Source organism: Desmodus rotundus, chromosome 11 (genome assembly GCF_022682495.2).
Source record: "Desmodus rotundus isolate HL8 chromosome 11, HLdesRot8A.1, whole genome shotgun sequence".
In the NCBI taxonomy this organism is placed as follows: domain Eukaryota; kingdom Metazoa; phylum Chordata; class Mammalia; order Chiroptera; family Phyllostomidae; genus Desmodus; species Desmodus rotundus.
In genome coordinates this window covers 19,331,237-19,357,871 of record NC_071397.1, presented here as the reverse complement: position 1 = coordinate 19,357,871, position 26,635 = coordinate 19,331,237, and the positions used below count along the sequence as shown (strand labels likewise).

The window sequence follows — 26,635 nt, the reverse complement described above, 5'->3', positions numbered from 1 at the left end:
CAAAATATTGAATTCTATATCTGACATAAAATGCTAAATAAATAGTTGTTGAATGGAGGAAGGAGGAAGGAAATAGGGAGGTACCAAGAAAATATCTCCTCCAATAATGCACAATCATTCTGTAAAACCACTGGCATTTTAAGAAGGAACTGGGCCCAATTCCCCAACTTTCTGGGGAAGAGAATTATAGAGTAGAAAATAAAACAAATGTAAGCTGTTTTGATTATTTTTTTATATAACCACAACAAATACACAGAGTGCCCTGTACAAAGAAACACTTAACTTTTATTAAGTTCAAAGATCAAGGTGTTCCCTTGGACAAGGCTGAAGATTCCAGTCCCTGGTATTTGGATTTAGGCCACAGTCCTTGTTTTTGGATGGATCACTGGGTGTGTGGCACAATGCATGCTTTCAGCCAGATTTGAACAGAGTGGCACTTGGGTCAGGTTGAAGTAGATGAAGTGCTTGGCTTCTTGTATCATTCAACTACCCAAGCTTCTTCCCAGGATTCAGAGCCAAGTGGGGTTGTGTTGTACATCCTGGCAAACTCCTTCTTAATAAGAAAGGAAGGAATGGAGGGAGGGAGAGAGGTATTACTCTATTACTCAGATTTTTCTAGCATTTCAGTCTTTGAATGGATTAATTAAAGTAGAATGGGATTAGGAAATGAAGACGAGGAAACCAGTGAGACTCTGGTTAAATTTCTTAGGAGTTTGTGGTAATGCTTGGGGTGTCCAACAAATTTACTTAAAACCTTTTTTTTCACTCATGAGTTATTGTTAGTGTTTGTGTATTTAATGGGTGATCCAAGACAACTCTTCTTCTTCCAGTGTGGCCCAAAGATGCCAAAAGGTTGGACACCCCTGCTAGATAGTCTGTTTGATCTAGATCCCCTGAGAATATCCCATAAGGCCTAGAGGGGACTTTGTGAAGACATACCCAGGGCATGTGAGGAACCTGTAGAGGAATTCTGGACTGTATCAGGCCAAAAGCTAGTGCAGTCATCTTCCTGTCTTCCTGCTGTCTCAGCTAGTAATGGTACTGGTTACCTGTTCCCCGGTCCCTAACTCAAGTCTATGGAAAATAAAGCTAAGGTATATTTAGAACATTTATTTTTTCTTACCTTTGAACACATCTCCAGATAGAAAATAATGTAAATTTTGTTTATTATCTATTTTAATAGTATAAGGGTATCCTAGTGACTAATTTAAAAATTATTTTGTAATGTTAAAGAATCCAAAAGCCAGATAAATTCTTTATACAACTTTCTGTAAGGTATAGTACTTTTGTTAACATTGAGTTTAACTAATTTGAAATTTGGAACAACTAATCTAACATTTCTAACATTTCTTGAATTCTCACCTCCTAAATCTATTTGTTGTTACAAGTACTCAAACATACTAAAGATAAGTGGAGTATTCAATCTGCATGTTTTCCTAGTTATTCCTGAAGTGGGAAAAATGATCACGTTCAGCCAGAGCTCTGCATTCTAGACAAAACTCACGCAGGAGATGCTGTGTGGTCCACCAGCTTACAGAGCTCACTTGAACGGAGCTGGCTTATTCCTTGGCTTTTTTCTGGGAAATGTGATCTCATCCCCCTATACTTTCTATGTCATAGACCTACAGACCTATGCGTACAAAGGTCTTAATTTTTTTTATGCACAAATTACCTTGAAAACAACCTAATGGCAGAAATTAGTTCCGATCAAAACACACGTAAGCTAATTCTGGGGGTTTCTTGGGTACTTTTCTTACATGAGCTTAGAAATAAGACCCATAGGATTTTGTAACCATTTCTACATCTTGCTGCTATGATGGCAACATTGTTTCTATTGACCAAAGCTCTATTCTTACTGGTCACTACCACTGCGACTTGACTAGCACCCAAGGGATCCACCAGCTCCCTTACCTGAACAAATTCCTGCCTCGCATGCTGACCTCCTTCAATAGCCAGGAGGAATTCACCACCATCACCAATGACATTAGGTCTCTCAACTCCTGATAACCTGGCAATAAACTCCTCAGCTAAAGGCATTACATTTTTTCCCCACTTTTTTATTTGACTCTCAGTGTTTAAATCCTGCTAACTTATTCCTGCCCCACAACTTACCTACTCCCAGTAAGAGTAAAGGTAAAAACATTTGTTCTCTTTAGGGAAGCTCTGCCTTCAACAGCCAAATGGATGTGACCTGGTCCCTTGGACATCACCAGTTAGCATCACAAATGGTACATGTTGCTAGTCTTTTCCATGGTCAACTTTGTATGTTTCTTTTACTTATTTTCCCTCTGATGCCTATAAAGAAAACAATCACTCTTCCTTTACCCACTCCCTCTTCAAATATCAGTTATATAATTCATGAGCCAGTATAGAGTCCATTGAAAACGCAAACGTCAATTGTTCCAAAAATCTCTTCTTTTTAAAAGAATAAACTGAAACAATAGCTACCAGGTTTGAATATCTAAGTCTAAGGATATGTGTGTGTACACAGAATATATATATACACATATATGGATATGTGTATATACACATATATACAGAATATATATATATGGATATATATACACATATGGATATATATACACATACACAAATACATATATATGCACACATATACATATGTACATATTCTTAGAATATATATATATATATATATATATATATATATATATAATTAAAATTTACTTAGTTTGCTCTGGGAGCAAAAGTAGCCATTTGTATTGTTACCCTCTGTCACTTTCTGATACTTCCCGCCTAATATCAATGTTTTTCTCCTGCAAAATATATGCAACCACTGAAGATACTTCAAAGGTGTTAGAAAAAAATTTTAATTTTTTAAAAATAATACAAATGGTCTTCTTGACTTGTCAGAAGGATTTATGCTATCAAAATATTTTTTAGGTGCAGTGCCGCCGCCCTGTTCGCTGGGGCCAGCATGAACGCCCTGCAGCGTCCGGCGGAGCAGCTTAAGCTGGAGGCCGCGGTGGAGAGGATCAAGGCCTCTCAGGCGGATGCAGAACTTCAACAGTACTGCATGCAGAAGGCCTGCAAGAGCGGGAAGCAGCCCCTTCCCGGAGCCCAGATCCTGTGCTTCCTCTGAACACGGGAAAGAAGTGGGCCCAGGAATGCTTTCAGACACATAGTGATGAATGCCTGCCTCCGAGTCCCAAGAAAGCATTTTTCCCTAACCAAATGAGTTTTAGGCATTTCAGACCTTTCCGGTGACCTGGTCCTATCGCCAAAATTCTACAGAAATTGATGAATTTCAACTCAAATAAGGAAACTGGGTGAAGGAGTAGACTTTTAAATAATAATTGTCCAGTTTGTTTGGTGAAGTGCTTTATACTTAAGACAAAAACCTTACCACCAAATATACAAAAATGCACCTCTTTCACGAGGGAATTACTAGTGTTTCTATACCTCGAATATTATGCATGTTTTATTTACTGGATGACTACATTTTGGAAAGGAAACCATTATTGTTTATTAAAAAATTCAATATTTAGAATTTTGTTGTTCCTAAGATTTTTACACCATAACAAAATTTGCCCTTTTCTCGTGAATTTACAATTTCTAAATGAAGAAAAGCCAGTGTAAAATTGTGGGAAGAATAGGCTTTATTAATCAAATGATGTCTTCATTTTTGTAAGTGAGAAGACTGTTTTATTTTTAACACTAAATATGGAAGCTGTTCCTTAGCAAACTTGTTGGAAGGATTAATGTGTCATGTATCATATCTCCCCATTCTGTGTGTGACGCACAGCTCTTCCTAAGTTCCTCTAGAGTTGTGCTTGCACTTTACGAACAATAGTACACTACTTCATGTCTTTAAAAACTATTTAAAATGTGACTTACAGAACATTGCAAGTGACTGAAAACAAAGTGATCTGAAAATTTTGCAACCTAAATGAATTCTTTTTTAAAAAAAATTTTATTGTTATTCAATTACAGTTGTATGCCTTTTCTCCCCATCCCTCCACCCCACCCCAGCTGAACCCACCTCCCTCCCTCACCTCCACTCTCCCCCTTGATTTTGTCCATGTGTCCTTTATAGTAGTTCCTGTAATCCCCTCTTCCCACTGTCCCCACCCCACTCCCCCCTGGCTATTGTTAGATTGTTCTTAACTTCAATGTCTCTGGTTATATTTTGTTTGCTTTTTTCTTCCATTGCTTATGTTCCAGTTAAAGGTGAGATCATATGGTATTTGTCCCTCACCACCTGGCTTATTTCACTTAGCATAATGCTCTCCAGTTCCATCCATGCTGTTGCAAAGAGTATAAGCTCCTTCTTTCTCTCTGCTGTGTAGAATTCCATTGTGTAAATATACCATAGTTTTTGGATCCACTCATTTGCTGATGGGCACTTAGGTTGCTTCCAGTATTTGGCTATTGTAAATTGTGCTGCTATGAACATTGGGGTGCATAGGTTCTTTTGGATTGGTGTTTCAGGGTTCTTAAGGTATAACTCCACCAAAAAACTACTCGACCTAATAAATGAATTTGGCAAAACAGCTGGATACAAAGTCAATACTCAGAAATCAAAGGCATTCCTGTACACCAACAACGAAACTGAAGAAACAGAAATCAGGAAAAAAAAATCCCATTTGATATAGCAACAAGAAAAATAAAGTACCTAGGAATAAACCTAACCAAGGAGGTAAAAGATCTATCCTCAGAAAACTACACAACACTGAAGAAAGAAATTAAGGAAGACACAAACAAATGGAAGCATGTACCATGCTCATGGATTGGAAGAATTAACATCATCAAAATGGCCATACTACCCAAAGCAATTTATAGATTCAATGCAACCCCTAAATGAATTCTTAATGTCATGTTTTACTTTGATGATGTGCCTTTGGTTTAATTTGAGCCACTTTCAAAAGGATACTTTGTGTTTGTAATAATCTTTGAAGAGTTTGGGAATAAACTTTCTGCTTAATTCATCATTTTCTACAAAAAATATTTTTTAACAATCACTTAATATAGCAGACTACAAGTAATAAGAAAAAACATATATATATATATACACATATATACAGTATATTACAAAACCATTAATGTTTTTTTTTTTTTTTCCTTTAAATTTTTTTATTTTTTTTTTTAATTTTTATTTTTTTTTTTATTTTTATTGTTATGCAATTACAGTTGTATGCCTTTTCTCCCCATCCCTCTACCTCACCCCAGGTGAACCCACCTCCCTCCCCCCTCTCCACCCTCCCCCTTGGTTTTGTCCATGTGTCCTTTATAGTAGTTCCTGTAATACCCTCTTCCCACTATCCCCGCCCCCACCCCCCACCCCCGCCCTGGCTATTGTTAGATTGTTCTTAAGTTCAATGTCTCTGGTTATATTTTGTTTGCTTTTTTCTTCTATTGCTTATGTTCCAGTTAAAGGTGAGATCATATGGTACTTGTCCCTCACTTCCTGGCTTATTTCACTTAGCATAATGCTCTCCAGTTTCATCCATGCTGTTGCAAAGGGTATAAGCTCCTTCTTTCTCTCTGCTGCGTAGAATTCCATTGTGTAAATATACCATAGTTTTTGGATCCACTCGTTTGCTGATGGGCACTTCGGTTGCTTCCAGTACTTGGCTATTGTAAATTGTGCTGCTATGAACATTGGGGTGCATAGGTTCTTTTGGATTGGTGTTTCAGTGTTCTTAGGGTATAATCCCAGCAGCGGAATTACTGGGTCAAAGGGCAGTTCCATTTTTAGTTTTCTGAGGAAATTCCATACTGTTTTCCACAGTGGCCTCACCAGTCTGCATTCCCACCAACAGTGCACAAGGGTTCCCTTTTCTCCGCATCCTCTCCAACATTTGTTTGTGGATTTGTTTATGTTGGCCATTCTGACTGGTGTGAGATGGTACCTCATTGTGGTTTTAATTTGCATCTCTCTGATGGCTAGTGATGCTGAGCATCTTTTCATATGTCTCTGGGCCCTCTGTATGTCTTCCTTGGAGAAGTGTCTGTTCAAGTCCTTTGCCCATTTTTTAATTGGGTTGTTTGTCTTCCTGGAGTGGAGTCGAGTGAGTTCTTTATATATTTTGGAGATCAGGCCCTTGTCTGAGGTATCGTTGGCAAATATGTTTTCCCATACTGTTGGTACTCTTTGTAATTTGGTGCTGTTTTCTTTAGCCATGCAGAAGCTTTTTATTTTGATGAGGTCCCATTTGTTTATTCTTTCCTTTATGTCCCTTGCTTTAGGGGATGTGTCTGTGAGGATGTTGCTGTGTGGAATGTCTGAGATTTTCCTGCCAATGTTTTCCTCAAGGACTTTTATGGTGTTACGGCTTATATTTAAGTCTTTTATCCATCTTGAGTTTATTTTCGTGTATGGAGTAAGTTGGTGATCGAGTTTCATTTTTTTGCACGTAGCTGTCCAGATCTCCCAACACCATCTGTTGAAGAGGCTGTTTTTGCTCCATTTTATGCTCCTGCCTCCTTTGTCAAATATTAATTGATCGTATAGACTTGAGTTTATTTCTGGGCTCTCTATTCTGTTCCATTGGTCTATGTGCCTGTTTTTATGCCAGTACCAGGCTGTTTTGATTACAGTGGCCTTGTAATACAGTTTGATATCAGGTATTGTGATCCCTCCTGCTTTGTTTTTCTTTCTCAAAATTGCTGCAGCTATTCGAGGTCGTTTATGGTTCCATATGAATTTCTGCAATGTTTGTTCTATATCTGTGAAATATGTCATGGGTACTCTAATAGGGATTGCATTGAATCTATAAATTGCTTTGGGTAGTATGGCCATTTTGATAATGTTGATTCTTCCAATCCATGAACATGGTACATGCTTCCATTTGTTTGTATCTTCCTTAATTTCTTTCTTCAGTGTTGTGTAGTTTTCTGAGTACAGGTCTTTTACCTCCTTGGTTAGGTTTATTCCTAGGTACTTTATTTTTCTTGTTGCTATATCGAATGGGATTTTTTTCCTGATTTCTGTTTCTGCAGTTTCGTTGCTGGTGTACAGGAATGCCTTTGATTTCTGGGTATTGACTTTGTATCCAGCTGTTTTGCCAAATTCATTTATTAGGTCGAGTAGTTTTTGAGTGGAGTCTATAGGGTTTTCCATGTACACTATCATGTCGTCTGCAAACAGTGACAGTTTCATTTCCTCCTTTCCAATTTGGATGCCTTTTATTGCTTTTTCTTGTCTGATTGCTGTGGCTAGGACTTCCAATACTATGTTGAATAGGAGTGGTGAGAGAGGGCATCCTTGTCTTGTTCCTGATCTTAGTGGGAAAGCTCTAAGTTTTTGTCCATTGAGTGTGATGTTGGCTGTAGGTCTCTCATATATGGCCTTAATTATGTTGAGGACTGCTCCCTTTATTCCCACTTTGCTGAGTGTTTTTATCAGAAATGGGTGCTGTATCTTATCAAATGCTTTTTCCGCATCTATTGATATGATCATGTGATTTTTGTCTTTGCTGTTGTTGATGTGATGTATTATGTTTATTGATTTGCGAATATTGTACCAACCTTGCATCCCTGGGATGAATCCCACTTGGTCATGGTGTATGATCTTTTTAATATATTGCTGGATGCGGTTTGCTAATATTTTGTTGAGAATTTTAGCGTCTATGTTCATCAGCGATATTGGCCTGAAGTTTTCTTTCTTCGTTGTGTCTTTATCTGGTTTTGGGATTAAGATGATGTTGGCTTCATAAAAAGAGTTTGGGAGTCTTCCATCAGTTTGGATTTTTTCGAATAGTCTGTGAAGGATAGGGGTTAGTTCTTCCTTAAATGCTTTGTAGAAATCTCCTGTGAAACCATCTGGTCCAGGGCTTTTGTGTGATGGGAGTTTCTTGATGACTGCTTCAATTTCCTTTGCTGATATTGGTCTGTTCAGGTTTTCTGCTTCTTCTTCATTCAGTTTTGGAAGATTATATTTTTCTAGAAATGTGTCCATTTCATCTAGGTTTTCAAATTTCTTAGCATACAGGTCTTCATAGTAATTTCTTACGATCCTTTGTATTTCTGTGGTATCAGTTGTAATCTCTCCACTTTCATTTCTAATTCTGTTTATTTGGATCCTCTCTCTTTTTTTCTTGATGAGCCTACTTAAAGGCTTGTCGATTTTGTTTATCTTTTCAAAGAACCAGCTCCTGGATTCATTGATCCTTACAATTGTGCTTTTAGTCTCTATGTCATTTAGTTCTGCTCTGATCTTGGTTATTTCCTTCCTTCTGCTTGCTCTGGGCTGTCTTTGTTGTTGTTCCTCCAGTTCTTGTAGGCATAGGGTTAGGTTGTTTGTGTGAACTGTTTCTAACTTCTTAAGGTAGGCCTGTATTGCTATGAACTTCCCTCTCAGGACTGCCTTTGCTGTGTCCCATAGGTTTTGGGTTGTTGTGAGTTTGTTTTCATTTGTTTCCAGGAAGTTTTTGATTTCTTCCCTAATCTCATTCTTGACCCATTCATTGTTTAATAGCATGCTATTCAGTCTCCATGCTTTTGAGTGTTTTGGGTTTTTACCCTTGGCGTTGGTTTCTAGTTTCAGACCCTTGTGGTCAGAGAAGATGCTTGATATGATTTCAATTTTCTTGAATTTGTTGAGGCTTGCTTTGTGTCCTATCATGTGGTCTATCTTTGAAAAAGTTCCATGGACACTTGAAAAGAACGTGTATTTTGCTTCTTTGGGATGAAAAGCTCTGTATATATCAGTTAAGTCCATTTCCTCTAAGGTATTGTTAAGTGACACAATATCTTTGTTGATCTTTTGTTTGGAAGACCTGTCCATTTTTGATAGTGGGGTGTTAAAATCCCCTACTATAATTGTGTTGCTGTCAATATCTTTCTTGAAATCCTCCAAGATTTTCTTTATGTATTTGGGTGCTCCTATGTTGGGTGCATATATATTTACAATGTTTATGTCTTCTTGGTGGATTCTTCCTTTGAGTATTATGAAGTGACCTTCTGGGTCTCTCTTTATGGCCCTTCTTTGGAAGTCTATTTTGTCAGATATGAGTATTGCTACCCCTGCTTTTTTTTCCTGTCCGTTTGCTTGGAAGATTTGTTTCCAGCCCTTCACTTTCAGTCTGTGTAAGTCTTTTGTCCTGAGATGGGTTTCTTGTAGGCAGCATATGTGTGGGTCATGTTTTCTTATCCATTCAGCTGTTCTATGTCTTTTGATTGGAGCATTTAATCCATTTACGTTTAAGGTTATTATCGATAGGTAGTTATTCATTGCCATTATTTCCTACCTGTGTTCCTCTGTCTTTCTCTTTTCCTTCCTTTCCTTAAAGCAGTCCCTTTAGCATCTCTTGCAGAGCTGGTTTGGTGGAGCTGTATTCTTTTAGACTTCTTTTGTCTGGGAAACTCTTTATTTGGTCTTCTATCTTGATTGAGAGCCTTGCTGGGTAAAGTAGTCTTGGTTGCAGGCCTCTGGTTCTCAGTACTTGGAATATTTTTTGCCATTCTCTTCTGGCTTGGAGCGTTTCCATTGAGAAGTCAGTTGCTAACCTTATTGGGGCTCCCTTGTATGTTACTTCCTTTTTCTCCCTTGCTGCCTTTAAGATCCTCTCTTTGTCTTGGAAATTTGCCATTTTAATTATGATGTGTCTTGCAGTGGGTCTCTTTGGGTTCCTCTTGTTTGGGACTCTCTGTGATTCCTGGATTTGGGTGACTTTTTCTCTTCTCAGATTAGGGAAATTTTCCATCATTACTTTTCCAAACAGGTTTTCTATCCCTTGCTCTTCTTCTTCTCCTTCTGGTATTCCTATTATACGGATATTGTTACGTTTCATGTTGTCCTGCATTTCCCTTATTGCCTCTTCATTCTTTCTGAGCCTCTTTTCCTTTTCTTGCTCCTTCTGGGTGTTTTTTTCTACTTTGTCCTCCAGCTCGCTGATCCGATCCTCTGCTTCGTCAAGTCTGCTTTTAATTCCTTCTACTGTGTTCTTCAATTCAGAAATTGTATTCTTCATTTCCTCTTGGCTCTTGTTGATATTTTCTATTTCCTTTTTCATGTTGATATAGTTTGCAGTGAGTTCATTGTAGTTTCCTTGTAGTTTCTGGTAGTTCTCTTTGAGCTCAGAGAGCTCAGTGAGTTTCCTGATGACCATTGCTTTGAACTCAGTATCTGATAGTTGACTTGCCTCTTTTTCGGTTAGTATTCTTTCTGAGACTTCCTCCTTTCCTTTCATTTGGGAATTGTTTCTTTGTCTTCCCATTGTTTGTGAGGCTCTTCTTGTTGGCCTCTGTGTCTTAAATTGCTTTGTTCTGACTCCCTGGATTTATGATATGAACTTCTATGGTAGAATGCCAATGGGATTCGGTGGTGCTGTCTCCTTACTCTCCTGTGCTCACTGGTCTTGAGCTGACGTTTATGTGTTTAACACGGTCTAACTCTAGTCTTTTCAGCACTCCAGGTTTTGTTGTCTCACCTGTGGGAAAAAGAGAAAGGGGGGGCAAAAGAAAAGAAAAAAAAAAAAAACACACACACACACACACAAAACAAACCAAAACAAAGATGGGAAGGAGGGAAAAAGGAAATAGGAAAGGAGGAAAGGAAGGAAGGAGGGAAGAAGGAATAAAGAAAGATCAGAGGCAAGATAAGAAGGAATTTTAGCAAAAATTAAAACATAGAAATAGATAAAAGAAGGCAGGAAGAAGACATAAAAATGGTAAAGGATGGGAGGAAGAAGGAATGAAAAAAAAGAAAAAAAGAGGAAGAAGGAATTCAGGGGGAAAGGAAAAAAAAGAAAAAGGATAAAAAAAAAAAAAAAAAAAAAAAAAAAAAAAAAACCTTCTGTTGGCTTTAAACCGGTCAGGTTATTTCTGCTGGTGTCCTGTCTGTGCAACGGGAGGGGGTGGTTGGAAGGATTGGTTTCACTTTTCTCTCTTCCTGGGTCACACTCTTCGCTGTTTTGTAGGTGTGGTCCCTGGCAGTCAATCAGTCCGTTGATCAGCCAATCCAGCCGCTTTGGCTTGTGACGCGTGCGCGCGCAGCAGGGGAATCCAGCCGCTTTGGGTTGTGACGCTATTTTGTGCCCTGAGCGCGCAGCCGGCGGACCAATAGAGCCGCCAGGGCTTGGAACGCTGGCGCGCAGGTGGCGGATTCAGCAGCCTTGGGGTTAGGACACTCGCCAGCAGCTTTGTATTTGGAAAACAGGCACCCAGCCGGCCCTGTGCTTGGTGAGCGCGCGCAGCCCGCTGAGCCACAGGCTCTGTGCTTGGGGGCCGATCCAGCCGCCCTGGGCTTGAGTCTCTCAGGCGGGCGGGGCCGCCCTGGGACTGAATCACGCGGCACTCGGTTCCGAGGTTTTGGGCCTGTGGGTGGAGCAGCTAGTCTCTGCTCCAAATTATCTTGGAGGTTTCAGGTGTGGGCGCCCCTCCGGGGTTTCAAGTGTGGGTCCCGTTCGCTAATCTGCTCGCGCGCGCGACCGGACCTCAGGTGAGCGTAGCAGTCCAGGGGTGGAGGGGGAGGGGCGCCAGGGGCCTCGGCTACTACCGAGAGTTCTCTAATTAGCCCCTGAGTGTCTCTATTTTCTTTTTCTTTTTGAGAAATTCCTCCTTTTCAAGCCCCCCTGGTCTAATCAAGCACCTGGCTGCTCACAGCGCAGCCTGGCCCTCTCCCAAGACTCCTGCAGGAGCCCCTGCGCCAGGGCTGGCGCTTCTGCCGCCCTTGTACCGCGCGGTCCTGGGTCCCGTGGACCTTATTGTCCTTGAGCACTCTTCTTACCGTCAGATCTTTCAGTGTCCTCTGTCTTTGGTCTCTAATCTTCGTATATGCTGGAATACTGTTGGCTGTTCGCTCTGCTCCTCAGATCAGCTAGGTATTTCCCTGGCGTTGAGGGGAAGTGGACTCCGCTCCCACCTATGTTGCCGCCATCTTGAAATCCCCCGATTTTTCTGACAAAACCATTAATGTTAATGCTAGTTAGATATCCTCAAATCTCTACATATTTCCAGGGCCCGTGTTTTATGATCGCCAACACTTATAGCACGGACACATTTACTGAAAACAGGAGCCACAAGCCAGCGCTGACGATGCCCTGTCCTATGGACATGACATTCTGATCTCTATCTTCACACCACTGCTGAGGGCATTCAATAAAATAATGCCTAAAAAGAACTTACAAACCATAATATAATCTAAAAATAAAACATTATGATCACTACTAGAAGATTTTCTGCACTATAAGCCATGAAAGAAATGTGTTCTCACTCTTTAGCATTCCATATAATTAGACAGCCTTGATACTTTGGATATAATTTTAACCATGAATTTCTGTTCTTATAGAAGAGGTGATTCTCAGTTGTTATCATTGGCTTTACATATCTATTGTAATAATTTCTCTGTCCATGAGTACTTAAATCAGAGGCAGAACTACCCTTTTCTCAGCTCTCCCCTCCCCGGCTGCCTTCCAGGAGGATCGCATCTGTCTGTGAGTCAGGGAAGAGCATGGAGGAGACCATCCAGTGACTAACCCAGCACAAGAACAAGTCAGCCAAGCCTGGGTGCGTCAGTTAAAATCAAGCTTTGTTATTGCATTTATTTTTTAAATTATCAAATATATACAAATGATTGCAATCTACTTTGAGTTAATACTTAGCCTTATATTATTTAGTGTTTAAGATGTTTAAACAATTACTTAATGAATCTAGATGTGAGAATAAGATCTCTACACATTATAAGAGTCATCAAGAACTTACTGCCTGAAAGACTTGTTCTAAGTGCTTTATATATGTTAACTGACTTAACCCATAAAACTATTATAAGAATATAATTTTTATCACAGTTTAAAGATGAAAAGTAAAAGGTAATAAAATGTACATATTTTATCTAAGGTCATAGAGCTGGTAAATGAAAAACCTGGGCTTCAAACTTCTGCTCATTCAGACTGGCTCCACAATCTACTAAACTATACTACATTTTTTGTTTTATGGAAACTGACTTTTGAAGGGAAACAGTCATCCATCTGACCAAGGTCCTCTCCATACTCTCAAAACCTCATTGGAAACTTCAGAGGGAAAAGAAGAGGCTATTGAGCTATATACACGTTGTCCAAAACATCTCCAAATATCTGCTGCCATCCCAGCATCTTCTCACCACAATACTTCCACCGTGTTTTTGAAATAAGGCAAATCTATCTGTATGAATAGCTGAGTCATTCGTGTTAGAAATGGTCAGTAAAACCTGGTGATTTTCATCACCTGAGAGAAAACAGCATTAAAAGCAGATCCACAGACAATCAAAAGGAATATACGAATAAATTGAAGAGTGTGGACAAAGGATGGGAAAGCTGACAGTCACCTCTAAAGAGTGTCACAGAACATGACAGACTATGGTATAATTTAATTCTTTAAGTAAAAACTTAGAAGGATGAATCATTTCATCTAGTGCTGGATTTCCAGATACAAAATATAATTAACTGAAAAGTGACTCCCTATTGTCCGGAAAGCCACAAAGCCACCATGTGAGAAAACCTATTAATGAACTTGAACTTGGACACCAAGAATAGACTCGGCACTGAGTCACACAAGTGCACCAGAGAAAATGAAAAACACTGATTCAGAAAGAGTCCTAAAGGCCAGTGATATTCTGGTACCTTTCTTGTTTGGGTTTGCACAAAAATTACACAGCATTTTAAAGAGTTATATTCTGCATGGTTTTCACACCAATATTATTTCCATAGTGGGAGAGAAAATTAGGATTGTGTGGGGTTGTGCTGGTAACGAAAGACTTGATTACTCTTTCAGTGATTACAGCAATCTTGGTGGCCAGCTGCACTGAGGTGATTGGTCCCTGGGATACCCCAAATCTCCCTTTGGTCAATGCTTGTCAGCCCTGTTGAACACTGGGAACCTTTCAGGAGACTTACATTTCAATGCCTAGGCTGCACCCAAGAACAACGAAAACAAAATCTCTGACGTTGGGATCTATGAATCGGTGTTTTTGTTTTCAGGCTGTTGAGGCTAGAAACTATTTCTTTGTAACTGTTTCTCAAACTTCAGCTTGCATCAGAATCACCTACAGGGTTTGTTACAATGCAGACCAATGGGCCATGAGCCCTCGAATTTCTGACTCAGGTCAGGGTTAGGGCCCAAGATAATGTATTTTCAACAAGCACTGTGGGGGTGTTGATCCCCAATCTGCTACTGCTGATTGAGTGACCTGCAAGATACGGATTTCACTTCTGATATTGGAAAAGTAGAGCTACCACTGGAACTACATTGAAGTTGAGATGGACCTGCTCCTGGGCTAGCCTAATTTTTTACCTAAGAGCTTTGGGAGCTCTGCGAAGTGCGGGGCTTAGGTACACAGTGTGTTTACACTATGGCTAAACCCTAGCCTTCTTCAGTATCCTACCTGTACCTGTGACTGGCTAGCTTCTTGTGAGACTGATCTTCCAAACTTAATGTCAACTCAGTGACATCCACGTCATGTTCGTCGTGCTATTGGAAATCGCCACCAATAGGGCTCAACAAAACCGTGCCTCTCCATGAGCTTGCAGAGTAATGATGAGGTAGAAAGTTTAACTTTAGAGCTTTAGAGAAGCTTGGCATGAAAAACACTGATTGCCTTTCTTCTACTCTCCCGCTTCCATCCCTCAGCAAAAGAGCTATAGGTATCTCTCAAAAACTTATCAAGAAAAAACTATCCAATCTGTTCTTTCAGAGCCTCTGTTCTATGGCTTTTAAAACACTAAATCGTTTTGGCTTTTATTTTCTAGTCCAGTTAAAAATGATGGAGGATAAAAATGCACTATTACCTGGTAACGTCTGTCTTTATGAAAATATTTATGAATAATTATTTTCACAATCAGAATATTTCCCCCTTGGATTGACTTTTACAAATTATTTCTGGTATTTAAAATATGCCCAAGGCTTTCTAGAATAAAAACCTATTTCTTGTCATTTTTTAAATCTCTTGCATCTTTTACTGTTCTATATTTTGGTTTCATAGAGAATGAATCAATAATAAATTTAAAACCAAGTTCATGAAAATCCATTTTTAAAAAGATAGACATAAGCTAGATTCTCCATGGGATTAGATATGTTAAAAGACTTATACAAAATCTGGATAAATAGCCCTGACTGGAGGGGCTCTGTGCTGACCTACAACCTGAAAGGCTGCCAGTTCGATTCCCAGTCAGGGCATGTGCCTGGGTTGGGGGCCAGGTCCCCAGCTGGGAGGGTGTGAGAGGCAACCGATTGATGTATCTACACATCAGTGTTTCTTTCCCTCTCCCTCTCTCCCTCCCTTCCCTTCTCTCTAAAAATAAATAAATAAAATCTTTTTAAAAAAGAAAAAAAGAACTTATATTCCATTAGCCTACCATAATATGGTTTGAAATCTGGTTTCTCTCTTTCACCTCCAAAATCATTAATTTTCCATTCTTTACCGTCAGTTCTCCATCTCAATGATGCATTGGAAGTGTATACACAGCTTTTTGAAATTTTAATGTCCAGAACTTTATCCCCACTTACCCCTTGACCTTGTTAAGTTAGAACCAGATAAATAGCATGCACGTGGCTCTCAGATTTCCAGGGAGGTCATCTCTGGAACTGGGCAAGGGTTAAATTCAAAGCCAAAACTACAGAACACAGCAACAAGTATATATATTTTTTCTGCCTATTTACATCCTTTTATTACAAAAGGATGTTTCTTTCTATTTTCTTTTCAAAATAGAAGAAAATAAGAGAATTAATGGTTTATTACTTTCAGTCTCTGGTAAAAATAAAATGCCTGCATAAGCTAAAATATAGTTTTATTGACTGAGTAAAACTTTTTCTCTCCAGGATTTTTCTTAGGTACTCTGTTGACAGGAATGTTATTTCTCACAACAACATGGATATGAACTTTTAACATTATTTAAATTAATTAGTAACATCTGAAATCAAAGAAGAAATTTTTAGTATGACTATAGAGAGGCTGTGACTTTGGGATGTTATGCTGAAGGAATTATGCAATAAATTCTAAAGTTGAGTTAGTGTAATTCTTATGAGTGAAAAATAATTTAAAGTATCATTCTAAGATTTGCTTTTTTAAATAAAGACAGTTTCTATTCAGTACTCATTTCCTCTTTGACTAATTGAATGTATCCTTCTTTATCAGTTGTATATTGAATTCTATTATTTATGTTTTAAGAGGCTTTGAATATGAGCAAATAACAATGGAAGATCAAAACACCAGCATCATAAATAGTGCTTACATTTATTTAGAAAAAATCTAAAAGGACAAGGAACTGGAGAGACACACAAATTATGGAACTCTTCAGTGAAAGATTTTGCAATACCTAATGTAATTTCATTCCAATATCTAATTAATCATTCAGCCCTTTGAATGTTGTCTCCAAAAATAGCTCAATGCATTACTTACCTCTACCAACACTTCCTCCATGCAATTGTTTTTTTTTTATGATATGTCTGGAGCCTTCTAACCAATGTACTTGACTGAACTCCTCCTATTTATTCTCCACACAAGGAGCCTTCCTCAAGTGCTATTTTGCTCTGCTTAAAATCCTTATGACTGTCTCTTACTGTACTTAGCAAGAAACCCAAGGAGAGCAAATAAGATCTTTTTCCCTGTTTCTATAATTTTACTTCAAAGAACCAGTGTGCCCAGTCACTAGGCTCCAGCCACCCCATGCTTTTCTCAGTTCCTAACTTCTTTCAGAACTCTTTTCTAAGAGCACTCTTTCTCCCACTGTTTGCTTAGAGGGCTTCCTCTTACCATTCAAATCAAATCAAGTATCATCTCTGGCATTTCTTGACCACGCCATCTATCTAGAGTATTCTCTTTTACATTGTACAAACCACTTTAGTATTTTTATGGTCTTTCATACAACTTTTTTCATATCAGCAATTGCATATTTATTATTTGGCCTTAGAAATCACATTCCTAATACCATTACTATGGTAAAGCTAAATATAAATTTTAATCATGTTTGTTTACTTGTCATTGTCTTAAAAATATTTTAATTGAACTTATTGGGATCACGTTGGTTCATAAAATTATATAGGTTTCAAGTGTAATTTTCTGTAATATATCAATTGTATATTGTATTGTGTGTTCACCGCCCAAAGTCTAACCTCCTTCTATCACCATGTATCTCCCCTGTACCTCCTTCTATCCATCACCATCACCCCTTCCTCTGGTAATGACAATATGGATGCGTGTGTTTATGAAGTTTCTTATTTGTTTGTTTTGCCTAATCCCTTCAGCTATTTCTCCCAGCCCTCAATCCTACCCTGACAGCTGTCACTCTGCTCCCTGTGTCTATGAGTTTGTTTCTATTGTTTATTGTTTTCATTAGACTCCATGTATAAGTAAAATTATATGATATTTGTCATTCTCTGACTGACTTATTTCACTCAGCATAAAACCCTGTAGGTGTATTCATGCTGTAGCAAAAAGTACGATTTCCTTCTTTTTTACAGCTGCCGAGTATTCCACTGTATAAACGTATCACAGCTTTCTTATCCACTCATCTACTGATGGGCACTTGGGCTGCTTTCAAATCACGGCTATTGTAAATAGTGCTGCAATGAACATAGGGATATATATATATTCTTTCAAATCAGTGTTTGGAGTTTGTTTGAATATATTCTCAGAAGTGGACTCACAGGGTCCAAAGGCAGTTCCATTTTTAATTTTTGAGGGAACTCCATACTGTTTTCCACAGTGGCTGCACCAGTCTGCATTCCCACCAATAGTGCATAAGTGTTTGCTTTTCTCTACATCCTCACCAGAACTTGTTGCTTATTGATTTATTGATGGTGGCCATACTGACAGGTGTGAGGTGATATCTCATTGTGGTTTTAATTTGCATTTTTCTGATGATTAGTAACATTGAGCATATTTTCATATGTCTATTGGCCATCTTATGTCCTCCTTGGAGAAGTGTCTGTTAAGGTCCTTTGCCCATTTTTAAGTGGATTTTTATTTTGGTGTGAGTTTTTAATACATTTTTATTATTAATTCTTATCAGATGTATCATTGGCAAGTATGTTCTCCCATTCAATGGGTTATTTTTTCATTTTGTTGATGGTTTCCTTTACTGTGAAAAAACTTTTTATTTTGTTTTTTTTCTTTTGATTCCCTTGCCTGAGGTGATATATCAGAAAAAAATATTACTATTGTCTCCTTCATTAGATTTGAAGCTCCATTAGGCAGGCAGGATGCCTATTTGTTTGACCTATTTTTCTCCAATAGCACAGTGCAGGGCCTATGAGAGTCACGATAAAAACATGTTGAACAAAAGGATAAACTCGAAGATAAGTTAATAACATCTACCACATAGCCTCATTCCCCACTTAAATATAAGCAAGTCCTTGGTTTGTATCCTTCCCTTGACTTACTTATAACTTCTATAAAAAAAGAATTAAAAATAAATGAAAGAACAGTTAATTTGTATCAGCCAAAAACTGTATTATCCAAAAATGCATTATTCAGTTGATATTCAGATATCCTGTTACAATATAATGTACAGTAAAATCACATGCCATTAGAGACTGTTTCTATTCTTTTGAAAATCTATCTCTAAAATAATGTCTTTGTCTTGATACAGAATACAAGTCAGTTTCACTAGTAATTTAATTTATAAAAACAATTTTTCAGTTGAAATTATTTAATGTAATGTCTTGTATTTTAAGGAAATGCATTATGGTATTAAATGAAAAATCTCAGTAGGGCTGTGAAAAAGTTATTGCTTTATGGTATATAAAATGTTATAGGTATAGTTTTAGATAATTTTATAGCTAGAGTTGCTGTTCTACACATAAATGTATCAAAGTATATTTGACTAGCATTTGAAGAGATTTCCAAGAACAGCAGAGAACTTCTCAAGGTACTATGGGAGATCACTTCCATTAAAGTTTGTTTTTTTTAACACTGTAGACTTAGAAACAAAATTTAATACTTTATTTATTCAAAAAATATCTAATAAGATTTAATTTGCCTTCTTCTGTGCCAGGCACACATACATACACAAAAAAAGAATTCATTTCATTTACATTGATTTCCATCAAACTTTACCTCCTCCCCATTGCGTCAGAACCACTCTGGATGACGTTGCCATGTTTTCCAGATTGCTACAGGAACAATGTGCCCTTCTCAGTCCTCAACCTACTGCATCTATCACAAGTATGTGAAATAACTGATTGCTCCTCTGTATGAAAAACAATTTCCTGGCTTGATTTCCAGGATATTATACTTTCGTAATTTTATAACTAGTCATTCTTTTTCAGTTGCTTTTGCCCATACTCTTTTGTTCTTCTTATTTTGTCCCTTACCTATGAAAGTAGGATTTATAAAAGGGATTGTTTCTTGGATCCTTTCCGCTCTTAACATGCAATCACTTTATTGGTGACTTCACATAGTTTAATTCCCTTAAATACCACCTAGGCAACAATGACTCCTGTCTCCTTGGCTTATGGATAGTGGTGTTCTCCCTGTCTCTTCACATAGTTTCTATTGCTGTGTCCTAATTTCTTCCTCTTAGAAGGAAACCGATCACTTGGGATTAGAGTATACCCTAATGACCTTGTTTTAACTTAGTTACTTCTTTAAAGGCCTTATCTGCAAATACACTTACAACCTGAGGCTCTGGGAGCTAATGCTTCAATGTACGAATTTTGAGGGGACACAGTTCAGCCCATAACAATGTCCAAAACTGAATTACTTAAATTATCCCACAAGCCTGCTTTTCTATCAATGAGGAAGTGACAATATCATCCTTCTTGTTGCTGTGGTCAAAAACTATGGAATCATCCCTAATTCTTCTTTCTCTTTTATCTCCTTGTCTAATCCCATTGGCTCTACTAGCAAGTACATCCAGAACCCAACCTTTTCTCACTATCTCTACTACTACCATGAAGATCAAGCTAACATTATCTCTTGCCTTGATTATTTCAATAACTTTCCTTCCAGTTTCTCTCTCTCTCTCTTCAATAGCTTCTTAACTGGCCAACATGCTCCTAAGGCTGTCCTCCTATACCCCATACACAACAAGGCAGCTAGAGTGGGACCTTTGCAAATCAAGTCAGGTCATACCATTTTCATACCTCTTTTCTTCTCAAAATCTTCTAGTGTCTCACTTGTCACCTTGAGTAACATCAAATCTTTAATTTTAAGATTTTATTTATTTATTTTTAGAGAGAGGGGAAGGGAGGGAGAAAGAGAGAGAGAAAAACATCAATGTGTAGTTGCCTCTCATGCACCCACCCCTGGGTATTGGGCCTGCAACCTAGTCACATGCCCTGATTGGGAATTGAACCAGGGACCCTTTGGTTTGCAGGCCAGCACTCAATCCACTGAGCCACACCAGGCAGAACAACATCAAATCTTTAAAATGGCCAGTAAAGCCCTCCATGACATGGCCCTTTTGCCCTCTTACATTATTTCCCAGCCCACTCATTTTCACTCACATAGTTTCAGCCACACTGAACCATTTGTCACTTTAAAATTCCAGGTACTTCCCTGCCTCGGGCTTCACAAAGCCTCCATGCAAAGACCATCAGCAAATCCCATTGATCACATGTAGCTGGACTTATTAAGCTCATCAAATGTCAGGGAGTATAGTCTTGGCAGAGTCTCAGAAGTGTCTAAAAAGGGGCAGGCGGGGATGCAGAGGCTGAGATTAGTCATAGATTGGTTTTAGAGAAAAAGTCAGAGATTGGTAGGAATTTGTAAACTAGGCAAGTTGCTCAACCAGTCAGTAGGCTTTGGAAACCTTGAGTCCTATTAAATGAACTGTCAATGATTTTATCTTGGAAAATATGAGCCTGAAATAGTTGATGCTCAAACAATCAGAACTTAATTTTGTGTTGTATGCCAGTTTCACAATGCTGTTGTTTCACAGGTTAGTGTGAATTGTGGGCTGTGGTTTCTTTTTCATTCCTAAGTCTCTGTATCACCTTTTCCTTCTGGTAACAACCTTCTCCAAGATAGTTCCATGGCTCTCTCCCTCATCTACAGGATTTTCTCAAATGTCACCTTCTCAGTGTGGACTATCTTGACCACCCCATTTAAAACCCAGCTCTCCCCACCATCTCCTAATTCATGTTATTCTGCTCATTTTTCCAATAGCATTTACCACCTTATTAAATCTAACAATTTTATGTTATTATTATGTTTATTGTCTATCTACGCACATTATGGTATAAGCTCAATGAAGGACTAGAAATTTTTTTAATCTTTGTTCATTTTTATCTCAAGCTATTAAATGCAGAGGTGCTTAATATATGCATAGAATGAATTAATGAATGGATGAGTGAATAAATGAATGAAGCTTCCTTAGTGTTCTTTAAGAGACTTATAACAGAGTTCCTTCAAAATGATTAAAGGGAGAGGGACTGATATAAACTCTCCAAATGTATGAGACTCGTGTTTAAACTAGTATTCTGCCACTAAATACAAAGAAGTGAACACACTAAACTACCAACTTCACATATGTTATGTGATATGGAAGTCTAGAAAAGACAACGATAATATTTAGTGACAGAATACAGGTGATCGATGGTTGCCTGAGGCTGGAGCTGGCAGTGGAGTATGACTGAGAAGGGTCACATGGGAATCTTCTGGGGTGACAGAAAGGTTATATATCTTGATTGTGATATCAATTATAAGGGTACATATATAATTCAGGACTCATCAATTCTATACTTAAAACAAGTGAGTGCATTTTATTCTATAAAAATTGTATCTTCATAAAGTTGATTTAAATAAAAAACAAAACAAAAAGCCCTGGCTGGTGTGGCTGAGTGGATTGGGCACTGGACTGCAAAGCAAGTGGTTACTGGTTCAATTCCCAGTCAGGGCACATGCCTGGGTTGCAGGCCTGGTCCCCAGTGAGGGGTGCACGAGAGGCAACCCCATGTTGATGTTTCTTTCCCTCTCTTTCTCCCTCCCTTCCCATCTCTCTAAAAATAAATAAATAAAATCTTAAAAAAACCAAAACAAAACACCTCAGATGTCTAATACTTATGTCCAGCTCCTTGCTACTACTTTGGCCGGCTCATGTAAAACACTCACACTGTGCTCTAGCCGCATAGCTCAGTTGATTGGAGCATCACACCCGTGTGTCGGTGGCTTGTTCAGTCTGGTCAGGGCACACACAAGGGCTGACTAATGAATGCATGGGTAGGTGGACCAGAAAGATGATGTTTCTCTCTGTCTCTCCCTCTTCCTCTCTCACTAAAAGCAATAAATAAAAATTTACAAAAAGACACACACACTGTATTTTTTACGTGAATTTCTCAGGGAACCTGATTTCTTTCAGTCCTAGAAATTAAGCTAATAGTTGAAAATTTTTATTTTTATTTTCTGCAGAAAATCCAGTAATCCATTCTTCAGCATGATTGGGTAGAGTAAACATTAATTCATGAACAGGTATCTCAAGTTTCCTTCTTGGGCTGAGCTTATAATGAGTCTAACTTGGTTGGGTATAATGTTTCTTAAGCCTCCTTAGCACCATATCATGTAACCATCTCCATCCAGCAGATAGTTGATTTTCACTTTTTAGAAAGTTTCATTCTCTAAACATGACATTTTCCTGACATGAATTCTCATTTTCCAGACAACTTGATGATTCTACACATGTACTAGTTTTAATAACCAAAAATACAGATAATGCTGAAAGTGCATGAAGCCTATGTTGTGGTCACAGCTCCAACCAGTCATCCTAGGTGATGATGTGGATAAGCCGGCCTCTGACTGTGCCACTCCTCACTCTGGCCTGTGCCTGTTTTCTTTCCAACACAAAACAAGTTTACCCCTGTAAAAAAGCTGCACTTATAGAACTGTCTTTGGCGTGACCTGCTTGTGGTCACACCATTTCATCTTTGCAGTAATGGCTGCTGGGGTAGCCTGTGTCTTACTTTCCCCCGGGTACATACACCCAGTTGCAGAAATCTGTGGCCGCATTCACTGCCTCCTTGGTGACAAGACAACTGCCTCACAGGACTCCACTGTTAGCAATGCTGCCATTCTCCCGTGTTTTCAGTGACAGAAAAGGGCTGAGCGTGACACACCAAGAAAGCAGTATGACAGGCATTTGAAACCAGTCATGTACTTCTACATAGACTGGCCTGGAGCTGACTGTCTTCTGCTCAACCTGCAGCCTGTTCTTAATTCAGCTTTCTGATTCTCAGTTGGCACATTCTGAGAGGCAGTATGGACTTGAGAGTTAGGAAGACCAAATTCACATTTTGACTCTCTTCCTTACCATCCTGATCAGTTGGAGAAAACTGATTTAGACTTCAGTTTCACCTTGCAGCATGGTTTCAAGTAAGAGCGATAATTAATGAGGGCTAGTAATGAGCACAGGCCTGAGATCAGATTGCCGTATAACTTTGTATTAACTATGTGACCTGAGCTACAGCAAGACTTCTCCTGTCTGAGCTCTGGTTTCTTCATAAACAAAATGGTGATAATAGTACCTGCTTTGTGTGGTTAGTCTTGGGGCAAAAATTAACACACCGAGTGCTTGATAAATAGTAGATACTCGATAAATGGAGCAGTTGTTACTATTATAATTGTACCTTATACATTAAAGTAATACATAAAAAGTGACCTTTTTTTTAGCTCTGACATACTATAACACCATGGTCGTAATAAAAGGGACATGATCCCATTGTCTCTCTGGAAGTCTAATTTTGAATAAACTCTCATTTGGATAAAATGTGCTTAGGCACCTGCCATTTCTTATTGTTTTTGGTGCCTCTCTAATCATCCCCCTATTCTGCCCACTTTTCCCTGTGCCCTTTCCCACCCTGACCACTGCTAAACCATTAAAAAAAAAAAGTACTCTAGTTTAATTCCTCAAGAAAGTCTTCTGTCTAGGAATTAAGCAGAAAAGCAAATACCGATGACAACCTAACCTTTATTCTCCCAGCAATTAAAGACCCTCAATAAATTTCAATGCACAATTCTTCAATAGTCCTTGAAAGATCACCCTAATGCTGATTGTTTTGTGTACAAAGTGGTCTGGATTTAATGTCCCTAAAATAACTCTGGCAGATTATTTTTCCCTTTGTGTTAGGCCAGTCTAAACAATACATCCTGAAATTTTTCCATACTGAGTAGTTCCTCTGCAAAATGTTGCACAGCACTATTTCGGCCAGGGTACTCAGTTAGAGATCGCAGAGTTAACCCCAACAGGTTTAGGCAGAAAGAGATTTATTGTGTGGTTTTAGAAAGCTTACAGAAGTTTTTGGAGTACCAGGAAATGAGGCGTGGAGAATGCAGAGCAGGAAGTTCTGAAACTAAGAGAAATGTTTGAACACACACCGTGACGCTTCTGCTGGGACAGTTCTGTTGCTGCTTGCGTATCACTCAGCACCATCCATGGGGCTGGGGGCCTGACAGCTTCATGTTTGCATCAACAGCCAACAAGCACCCAATGGTCTCTCCGTTTGCTCTAATAACTCTTAAAAATACTGGAAAAAAAATTAGGACTCTACCTCTAGAAAAAACACAAAGTTCAAATAGTTTCACAGATCATTGCAAGGATATGTAACCCATACTAAGCATGGAAAAATAAGCAAAGCTCTCTAATAAATTTTATAAAGCCACCTTTCCTCTGCCAAACAGACATGTGAGTGTAGGAAGTTGGAAAGCGAAAATGAGCACTGGGAGCTGTCAAGACTTATCGGTCAAATTTTCAATTCTTTTTAATCAATTTGACCACTGATGATTTCATAAGAAATTGTTCATTTTTTCAATGTTTTGTTTTACTTGCATAGAGTTATCTATAGAAGTGTTCTATGACCCATTTCATCTCTCCTGTATTCATGACTAATTGTCTTTTTTCATATCTATGCTTTCAAATATTCTCGGCTTTTGATTGCTTGTACTATTTTGTTCTTTTCAGAAATTCCACTTTTGAAATTAATACATCTACATATTTTTGATTCACTCACTTCAGGTTTCATTATCACTATTTTTCTTACTTTTTGTGTGTGTTTGCTTAGTTTCAGTTTTTAGAATGTCCTAAACTGGATACTACATTCTTCATGCTTCTCGGTCTCCTAAGAAAGCATACAAGGTTATAAATGTAGAAAAGCCCTAGACTTTTCAACTCTGTGAGGCAACAGATTATTTTAAAGCCCTCCACTGCAAGCAACTGTAAATGGAGGCATCGGAAAGCTCTTTGATGCAGGGGAAATAGGTGCGCAAGTCTGTGATTACTGAGAAAAGAGAAACCTTTGAGTTTAGTTCACAATCACCCTGCCCCTGCCTGGGGACAGTTTCCTGACCGCAGGTCAGAGTGCAAGCAAACACTGTCACAGGTAGAGACCGTGTTTGGGAGTGACAGAAGCAGTCGGCGCTTGTAGAGTAACACTTCAGAGAGAAGAAGATTGATGTTGACAGGGAACCCTACACGTTCGTGTACTGCCAGTTCCGTTGCTGAGAGAGGGGTTGCAGAAGCACAGGATGAGGCAAGCTCAGGCTGCTGAGCAGTTTACAGTGGAACAGAGGCATCCTAAGAACGCCTGGTTTAGAGGAAATACTGGTGGAGGATGTTGGTGTTCTGGCCCTGCCAGGGTGGAGATACCTTCAAAACCCTGAGTAACATTCATGGCATCCAGTTTGAACACCAGAAAGCGTGGCCTTAGGAGTCAGGATTATGCCCTTGAAGAAAACTGTAACAAAACCCAAACTAAGTTGATGTTTTAAAACTACTTAATTGAAGTATGAATGACATACAGAAAAGTCTGTATGTATTTAAAGTATTTGATTTGATGAGCCATGAGGCCTACTTATATTTAAAGCTCAAAAGAAAAGGGGGATCCAGAATAGGAGACCAAAAGAATAATGTCGTCACAGAGCAGGAGGGAAGCAAGGAGAATGGGGTGTCACTGAGGGAAAGAGAAAAGAGTGGCTAACTTATGCTTTAGGGAGATCAATTAAGATGGAGATTGAGACTAACTATTAAGTATGGAAAAATAAAGACCACTGACAAATTTTAAAAGAACAGTTTCAACGGAGAGTTGAGGAGAAAGCCGGATCCAAGTGAGATAGAGAGAAAGTGGGAAGCTCCAATTAAATGTGGGAGATAACCGCATGCATTTCTTTTCTCTCACATGCCAAAGTCCACAGCCATGGAAAATGATGTAAAAATACAACTATTAATTTATAAGGACAGAGAAAATGGGAAAGGAACATAAGAAGAGAATTCAAAAAACACTGGGAAGGGAGAAAGTAGACAAGCCGATTGTAGCTGACTTAGGACTGGTGGTGCTCACCTTATCCATTGCTCTGAGGAATGAACCGCATTCCTCACTGTCAGTGTTTTCTTTTAATTGCTAATGTCCATTAAAGGAGACACTACTAAACAATTTTTACTTTGCGGAACCAACACTGCATAAAATCAATAGCATATTGTATCATTGTATATTACCTATGATACCAAAAAGCTGAAACCACCCAAAACGTCTGTCAATAGGAAATAGTAGATAGCTGGTACATACATGCTAAAAAAAATTAGGATGATTTTTGAAAAGCAAAATAGATCTATATTTATTGCCATGATGAAATATCCAATTTGTTAAATAAAAAGAGCTAGTTACAAATAAGAGAATATTTTGAGTAAGAGAAACAAAGCAAAATAAGCCTTATACATATATATTTATGTGTATATAAATGTGTATTAAAATAGCAGTATTTTCAGAGGGTACT

The 26,635-nt window shown here is 38.6% G+C and overlaps 1 pseudogene; it reads left to right on the top strand.

The window, feature by feature from the left end:
* Window positions 1-653: 653 nt before the first annotated feature.
* Window positions 654-3,143, top strand: LOC128779553 (guanine nucleotide-binding protein G(I)/G(S)/G(O) subunit gamma-10 pseudogene; annotated as a pseudogene).
* The last annotated feature ends 23,492 nt before the right edge of the window (window positions 3,144-26,635 follow it).